The following is a 9499-nucleotide window of genomic DNA, read 5'->3' on the forward strand; positions in this document are numbered from 1 at the left end:
AAATTCCAAATAGATACCCATCAATCAAATCAAAGGGGAGAAAGGACAATTTGCTCCACTAGGGAAGGAAACAACGCATCTTCCTCACCATCTCTCATCACCTAAAAGAAATCTTCAGACATGGAGAGGATACAAATTATCAAACTCGGGTTAGGCAACCCTGCTGGGGATAATCTGTAGGCAACTCTCAAAGGAAACATGTCTTTGCTGAGGGAATCAGAAACGGATCCTTCGTTAATACGCGACATGCTGAGGATGGAAAGAGAAACAGACCCTCCACCAACTTCTCTACACTGCTTCCTGCTGAGGAGACAACTTAAAAGCTGATGAAGAGGATATAATCATGCTAGAATGTGAACAAATATCTTACCTTTTGGAGATCGTAGTATCCTTGGGAAAGCACTGAAGACATTCCACTTATCCTTTTAGTCATTGTGAATGTTCATTTTGTTTAAAACAATTTGTAAAACATTATTTGTTTAAAAAAATGATATTTATCAACTAAAACATGCAAACATTTGTTAAACAGAAACAAGTAAAAGTGCCAAGGATTTAACAAGGTCACCTTCTCGGAACACACGAGGCTTGACCTTCTTATCAAAGGCTCTCTTCATCCTTTGTTGATACAACTGACCATGGCACATGGCAGTTAACCTCTTCTCTTCAATCAAATTCAGTTGGTTTTAACGACTCTGAACCCATTCAGCCTCAGTCAACTTGGCTTCTATCAAAACTCTCATTGATGGGATCTCGACCTCTACGGGGAGCACAACCTCCATGCCATATACAAGGGAGAAAGGGGTTGCCCCTGTTGAAGTGCGGACGAATGTACGATAGCCATGCAAAGGAAATGGCAGCATCTCATGCCAATCTTTGTACGTAACAACCATCTTCTTGATAATCTTTTTGATGTTCTTGTTAGCAGCTTCAACAACCCCATTCATCTTGGGTCTATAGGGAGAAGAATTATGGTGTGCAATCTTGAACTCGCTACACAACTCTTTCATCATCTTGTTGTTCAAGTTAGATCCATTATCAATAATGATCTTGTCTGGCACACCATATCGGCATATAAGTTGATTCTTGATAAACTTCACGACCACCTGCCTGGTCACATTCGCATACGATGCCGCTTCAACCCACTTGGTGAAGTAATCAATAACTACGAGAATAAAACGGTGACCGTTCGACACCTTAGGTTCAATCATGCCAATCATGTCAATTCCCCACATGGAGAAAAGCCATGGTGAGGAAATAACATTCAGAAGTGTCAGAGGAATATAAATCTTATCCGCATAAATCTGACACTTGTGGTATTTCTTCACATATTTGTAGCAGTCAGACTCCATTGTCAGCCAATAGTAGCCTGCTCTCAACATCTTCTTTGCCATAGCATGTCCATTAGAATGCGTACCAAATGAACCCTTATGGACTTCAGTCATCAACAGGTCTACTTTGTGTCTATCCACGCATCTGAGCAGAACCATGTCAAAATTCCTCTTGTAAAGCACATCACCATTAAGGTAGAAACTCCCAGATAATCTCCTCAAAGTCTTCTTATCTTTAACAGATGCCCCAGGTGGGTAAGTCTGACTTTAGAGGAAACACTTGATATCATAATACCACGGCTTATCATCTTTTACCTCCTCAACGGCAAACACATGAGCTGGTCTATCCAAGAGCATCACAGTAATATTGGGGACTTTATTCCAATACTTCACTACAATCATTGAAGTAAGCGTAGCAAGAGCATCCGCCATCCGATTCTCATCTCGAGGAATATGATGGAAGTCATCCTTAGTAAAGAAAGTTGAAATCCTCCTCGCATAATCTCTGTATGGGATGAGGCCGGGCTGATTCGTTTCCTATTCACCTTTAATCTGATTAACAATAAGGGCCGAATCGCAATAAACATCAAGATTTTTGATCCTAAGATCAATACATTCTGCCAAACCCATAATACATGTCTCATACTCCACCATATTATTCGTGCATTTGAAAGTTAGCCTTGTTATAAAAGGAAAATGTGTGCCTTGAGGAGTAATAATCAATGCCCCAATACCATTTCCATACTGATTAACAGCACCATCAAACACCATACCCCATCGGGAACCAGGCTCTACTCCTTCATCGAGTGTAGGCTCATCACAATCTTTCATCTTTAAATACAGAATCTCCTCGTCAGGGAACTCGTAATGTACAAACTGATAATCTTCAATTGGTTGATGCGCCAAGTGGTCAGCCAAGATACTCCATTTGATAGCTCTTTAAGCTCGATACTCAATATCATACTCAGATAACAACATCTACCAACGGGCAATCCTCCCAGTTAAAGCAGGCTTCTCAAAGATATACTTGATTGGATCCATTTTGGATATCAACCAAGTTGTATGATTTAGCATATATTGGCATAAGCGCTTAGCAGCCCAAGCCAAAGCATATCCTGTCTTCTCAAGCATTGAGTACCCAGACTCACAGTCAGTAAACTTCTTACTCAAATAGTATATTGCATATTCTTTCTTCCCCGATTCATCTTGCTGACCCAATACACATCCCATGGAATCATCAAGCACTGTCAAGTACATAATCAAAGGTCTCCCTTCAACAGGCGGAGACAGAATCGGAGGCTTAGACAAATACTCTTTGATATTGTTAAAAGCTTTCTGGCAATCCTCGGTCCAATCATAACGCTGATCTTTCCGGAGGAGCTTCAAATAATAGGCACACATGTGGTAGTCATGTGGGATATAAATCTGGAAATTTAATTCAAGCGACCAAGGAAACCTCGGACTTGCTTCTCAGTCTTGGGCGCAGGCATCTCTTGTATTGCTTTGACCTTGGCAGGATCAACTTCAATTCCTCTTTCACTAACGATAAAGCCTAATAACTTGCCGGAACAGACTCCAAATGTACACTTGTTCGAATTCAGGCGGAGTTTATACTTCCTCAAACACTGGAAAAGCTTCAACAAATGTTCTACATGTTCAACTTCCGTTTTCAACTTCGCAATCATATCGTCAACATACACCTCAATCTCCTTGTGCATCATATCATGAAACAAGGTACTCATAGCACGTTGATACGTGGCTCCAGCGTTCTTCAAACCAAAGGATATCACTCGATAACAGAATGTTCCCCAAGGTGTGATGAATGTTGTCTTTTCCATATCCTCTGGTGCCATTTTAATCTGATTATAACCGGAAAATCAGTCCATAAATGAGAAGACATTGAATTTATCCGTATTATCTACCAACATATCAATGTGTGGTAGAGGAAAATCATCTGTTGGACTAGCTTTATTCAAGTCACGGTAATCTACACACATTCGTAGTTTTCCGTCTTTCTTAGGCATGGGCACAATATTGGCCAGCCATTGAGGATATGTAGAAGTCACCAGAAACCCCACATCAATTTGCTTTTGAACTTCTTCTTTAATTTTCACTACAATATCAGGATGAGTTCTTTTGAGCTTTTGCTTCACAGGCACACACTCAGGTTTCAATGGCAAAAAATGTTGCACGATATCAGTATCCAGATCAGGCATGTCTTCATATGACCAGGCAAAGTCTTCGACATATTCTCGTAGAAATTCAATCAACCCCTTCTTAACAGACTCTTCAAGGAGTGCCCAAATCTTCACTTAACGAATGAAATCCTCAGACCCTAAGTTGATTGTTTCCAGATTCTCAAGATGCGGCTGAATGATCTTCTCCTCGTGCTCAAGAAGACAGGTAATCTCATCAGGAATCTCTTCAACATCATCTTCTTCTGCCTCAGATACAGGGAACTCAAAGTTGGGAGATGGTGTTGGATCATTATATTCAATGGGTTTGATTAACCTGCATAATGATTTCGAGTGTAAAAGAGATTTCAGAATTCAAACAAAGCAAATCATTATGTAGATGAAAAGATTGATTTTATTCTCTTTTTTAGGGTTTTATAGTGATCACCAATTTCATGCAAAAAGCAAAAAGCAAAAATAATTTTGGAGAAACTAACATTTATCATGTGATTATTGAATGAACATCATTGTATTACTCAAATTATGCCAACAATGACTTCACTTCTCCTTTTGGCATGGGAGAAGGGTTTTTTTTAACAAAATGAACACATTACGTTGACTTGTGGATAACTGTTGGAACATCAACAGTGACCCAGTTACTGCAGATTCCTCTAAGTATGACAAAGTTGCCAAGGTCTTCCTCTTCATCGTCTTCAATAATGGCAGCAACTTCCTGATCTTCAACGGTGTGGATGAATCCTCCACTCTGGAACAACCCACGATCATTGGAAGCACCAGAAGAATATCCTATGCCAGCCCGGGACTTGTTATCTTCCAACTTGATCATTTTCCCCAAACCAGTAGTTGCACCATGCTCAATGGCCAACTTCGCATCATTATTGGAGACAAATGAAGAAATTCCTTTCCTTGAAGGCTCAACAATAGATAAGGCTTGGAACGAATTCCCAACCTTATCCTCAACATCAATATAGGAGAAGGAAGATAAATGACTGACCAAAGGAGCCTTCTCTCCCCCTATGACCACCAACTTCTTGTTCTTTACGAACTTCAACTTTTGGTGTAGGGTGGATGTCACGGCGCTTGCCTCGTGAATCCATGGTCTGCCAAGCAAACAACTATAAGACGGATGGATGTCCATGACCTGAAAAGTGATTTGAAAATCACTAGGTCCAATCTTGATCGGGAGTTCTAATTCGCCGATCACAGTTTTACGTGATCCATCAAACGCCTTCACCACCACTCCACTCTGCCTCATGGGAGGCCCCTGATATGAAAGTTTAGCAAAAGTGGATTTTGACAACACATTAAGGGATGACCCTGTATCCACCAACACATTGAACAAGGCATCGTTCTTATAGTTCATAGATATGTGTAAAGCCAAATTGTGGTTTTTTCCCTTCTCGGGAAGATCAGCATCACAAAAGCTCAAGTTGTTACAAGCGGTTATATTTGCAACAATGCTATCAAACTGCTCGATTGTGACATCGTGATCCACGTATGCCACATCCAACACCCTCTGAAAAGCTTCACGGTGTGGCTCGGAATTCATCAACAAAGATAAGACGGATATCTTTGATGGAGTTTGTAGCAGCTGATCAACAACATGATATTCACTTCTTTTGATGAGCCTTAGCATCTCATCACCATCCTCTTTCAAAATGCCAGGCTGGACAACCAGGATAGGAGTGTTATTAGTTTTAACAACAACAAGGTCAACACCCTTAATAACAGGAACAAAATTATTTTGAGAAGTCCCCACGGGACCGACAGGATTAACAATAGTTCTCTTCATGACGTCTTCATGGGATTTCGGAGGAGTCGATAAAACACGACCACTAAGGGTCACACCACTGACATCTGAAATGCTCACCACAGAAGTTGAGGGCAATGACACCTCCTTTCCATCCTCTAGCATGACTGTGTTATATCGGTAAAGAACAACTTTGTCTGATACATATGAGACAGGGCCCGCTGGCTTAATCACGAGAGTTGGTGATACCTTCTTCTTGCTACCATCATACTTGACAACAACAGGCTCAGGAATTTTAAACACAGGGGTGATAACATCAACTTCGTACTCATTACGATTCTGAAGTATTTCATTCATCCCTTGATCTATCATTTCTTGGATGTCCCTTCTCACTTGACGGCATCCTCTCTCATTGATAGTGCACACCTGGCACCTATCATGGTCATGCTCGTAGTGGCTGTGTTCAGACAACAGCTTATGCATCTCGACCAAAGATTTCCTTATGTCATTCACATAAAGGACTTTGTATTTTCCAGGGCATCCCTGGACCATGTTAACAGCTGCCTTCCCATGCTCGGGCAATGGGTTCTTCTTTACATTTGGACCTACGTCCTCAAAAACCAATACCCCACTTCTCACAAGGTCTTGCACCTTGGTCTTCAATGGATAACAGTTCTCTACGTCATGTCCGGGCGCACCAGAATGATACACACAATGAAGCTCAGGCTTATACCAGCACTGAGGATTGATTGGTACAGCGGGAGGATCTCGTGGAGTTATCAGCTTCCTATCAATTAAGGAGGATACAATTCAGCGTATGTCATCGGAATCGGGTCAAAAGTTACCCTCTTCCTCTCGTAGTTGCTGGTGCTGGTGTTATTATTGTTGCGAGGCTGGCATGCCTGCTGTTGTTGACGATGTTATTGTTGTTGTAGTTATTATTGATGAACTTCTCTGAAATCAGGTGCTATATGAGCCACCTGGTGTTGGTTAAAGGTTGGACGCACATCCTTCCTCCTTATAGAGGGCCTTCTTTTGACATGAGAGGACACAACATGAGTCTCTCCCTCTTTCTTCCTAGCAAAGCCTCCATACTTCTTTGCTGAGGAACCGTCTTCTCGAGATAAACGTCCTTCACGAACCCCTTCTTCCAATCTCATCCCCTTATTCACCATTTCGGTGAAGTCTGAGGGAGCACTAGCAATCATTCTTTCATAATAGAAAGAGCTCAAAGTCTTCAAGAAGATCTTTGTCATCTCCTTCTCTTCCAGGGGTGGCACTATCTGAGCTGCCAATTCTCGCCATCTCTGGGCGTACTTCTTGAAGGTATCCTTATCCTTCTGGAACATTGCCTTCAATTGGTCCCTTTATGGAGCCATATCTACATTATAATTGTACTGCTTAACAAAGACCTCGCCTAGATCGTTGAAAGTGCGGATGCTTGCACTTTCCAGCCCCATATACCACCGGAGCACAACACCTGTCAGATTATCCTGAAAGTAGTGAATCAACAGTTGGTTGTTGTCAGTCTGTGTTGACATCTTGCGATCATACATCACAAGATGGCTGAGCGGGCATGTATTTCTGTTATACTTCTCAAAGTCAGGCACTTTGAATTTAACAGGGATCTTTACGTTGAGCACCAGGCACAACTCAGCAGCACTTTTCCCAAAGAGGTCCTTACCCCTCAAAGTCTTCAGTTTCTTGCACAGCTCAAGGAATTTATCTTTCATTTCATCCATTTTTTCATATACATCCGGGCCCTCAGATGGCTCAGAATGATAAATAGTGTCTTCAACATGGGGAAAGGTGTGCACAACAGGAGCTGGAACAGACAGGATCGGGCTAGATGCCAGCATAGAAGCAAGAGTAGGAGCAAAACCCTCTGGTATGAAATTGGGAGGCATTCCCCAAGGGAACCCAGCTGGCATAGTCGGAGCGAAATGGGCTGCTGCAGCAGGCACAGTTGAAGTCGCTATCTCAGATATGACAGTCCTCGCGGGAGGAGTTGCAGGAGTTGGTGAAGCTTGGCTCTGTGCGGCCAAAACTGACTCCATCATGGCAGTCATCCTAGAAATCTCTTCCTTCAAGTCCTTGTTTTCTTGCTCGAGATGTTCCATTATCCTCGGATGATTGGCTCTGGTATTATACCGGTGCGTCAGCTTGTCTTCAAAATACATGAAGAGCAAAGAGTTAGACCACTGATCAAGAGCTTGGAACAAAACCTGCTCATGCATATGATGCATGCAATGCTTGTGCATATGATTTGTTTTTTTGTTAAAGGAACTCTTTAGAGATCTATTTGCAAACATTTTGAACATATTGAATTTATATGGAATACTCATAACAATATTTGGAAACTTTTTACATCAAAAAAGTAATACAGTTTTGGTAACCAAATATAATACAAGAGAGAGGGAGAATGAACATCCTATGGAGCCCTAGAAACAATCATCTAAAGCCTTCGATATCGGAAGACAAGTTGCACGAAGCCTCCTCGCCTCTCTCTCATAAGTTGCTTCCATATCGGCCTTCTCCTTGGCGAGCTGATCACACTTCCTCTTCCAAAACCTAGATGAGTGAGGAAGAAGAGAAGTAACCACATCATCAGGCTCATCAATAACCTGATGCTCTAGAAACTCTATCACTGCGTCCTTATCTTTGAGCTACTGAAGAAGTTCCTCACTCTCACGAACCCATGCACGCGAACAGTCTTCATCTCTCAACTCCTTTACTCCTTGATTAGGGAGGGTTAAAGGCCCAACCATAACCATAGGGGTAGGTCTCGGATATTCGTATGACATGCGATACTCGAGAGCTCTCTTCCTTACCCAAGAGTTGTAGGGTTCTAAAGCAACACAATTCTTCGGACCAAGCTCATTCCTCCCTTTCCTATTAACCTTGCGGCAGGCGCGGACCATCCTATCCTTCAGGTTCTGGGGATCTTTACCCTCTTGAAAGAACAATCCTTCCAACAAAATGTTGTTAGGTTTATCCTTTAAGGGGAACCCAAGCTGACGGAGAGCCAAAGCAGGGTTGTAGTTAATTCCACCACATGTACCAAGAAGAGGCACATTGGAGAACTCACCACAAGAGTCAATAATTTGAACTCCATCGTAAACACGGTTATACCAAGAGATATCATCATTAGTGAGAGACATAAGTCTCGCAGACCACCGTAGACATCCCTTGTTCTCCTTGAAGGCAAGCGTCTGAGGCAAGTGCGAAATAAACCACTTGTACAACAGAGGCAGACAGCACACAATGGAACCACCACCTTTTGCATTCCTCATATGAAAAGAGAAATAAGTATCACCCAACAGAGTCAGAACGAGATTAAGAGAAGAGAAAATCCTAGTAGCGTTCACATCCACGAAATTGTCGATGTTGGGGAATAACACTAGCCCATAGATGAGGAGTACAAACAAGGCTTCAAAAGCTTCCTTACTCATGGCCTTCCCAAACAAAGTAGCTTTGCCAATCAGAAAATCAGATGGGAGACCTTGAATTCCACCTTTGGTAGTCATATTGGCAATAATGTCAAATACATCCACATGAAGCATATCAGCAATCTCTTGAGAAGACGTAATCTTCTCCAAACCACTGAACGACAACTGGTCAAGAATAGGTATACCCACATGATAGGCATACTCCTCTAATGTAGGCAAAAGCTGGAAATCCGGAAAAGTGAAGCCCCGATACAGAGGATCGTAGAACTGCACCAACACACTCATCAGACCTTTATCCACTTTAGTAGAAAGAATAGACAGAAGCTTCCCATGGAGAGCTTTGAACTCCAAAGGCTCTAATACATAAGATGTTAAACTCCTTAACTCTTTCAAGTCGGGTTGTGTGAAACTGTACTTCTTCGTATTCTATCTTTGCTTATCCATGTCTGAAAATTTGCAAATAAACCTCTTAAGTTCCTTGAAAACTTTTATTGTTGATGATATGGATGCATATGAATGCATGAATGCATGGATGCAACAATCACACTCAAGGATCAAGCAAGTCACACCATACAAAGGTCACGGGATGGCTCACGTCATTGTCAATATCAATCATCCATTTTGGTGGATTATGGTTTACACCTTATCAGCACCCAAGTTCCATTGATATTGAGAATGTACGAGAACGGATCAACCGCGAATCAAGGGTTTTTTGTAAGTCACGAGCATGGAGTTTCGGTTAAGAACCACCCAATGGGAATGTACTATGGTTAAACC

Source organism: Lathyrus oleraceus, chromosome 3 (assembly GCF_024323335.1).
Source record: "Lathyrus oleraceus cultivar Zhongwan6 chromosome 3, CAAS_Psat_ZW6_1.0, whole genome shotgun sequence".
Classification (NCBI taxonomy): Eukaryota; Viridiplantae; Streptophyta; class Magnoliopsida; order Fabales; family Fabaceae; genus Lathyrus; species Lathyrus oleraceus.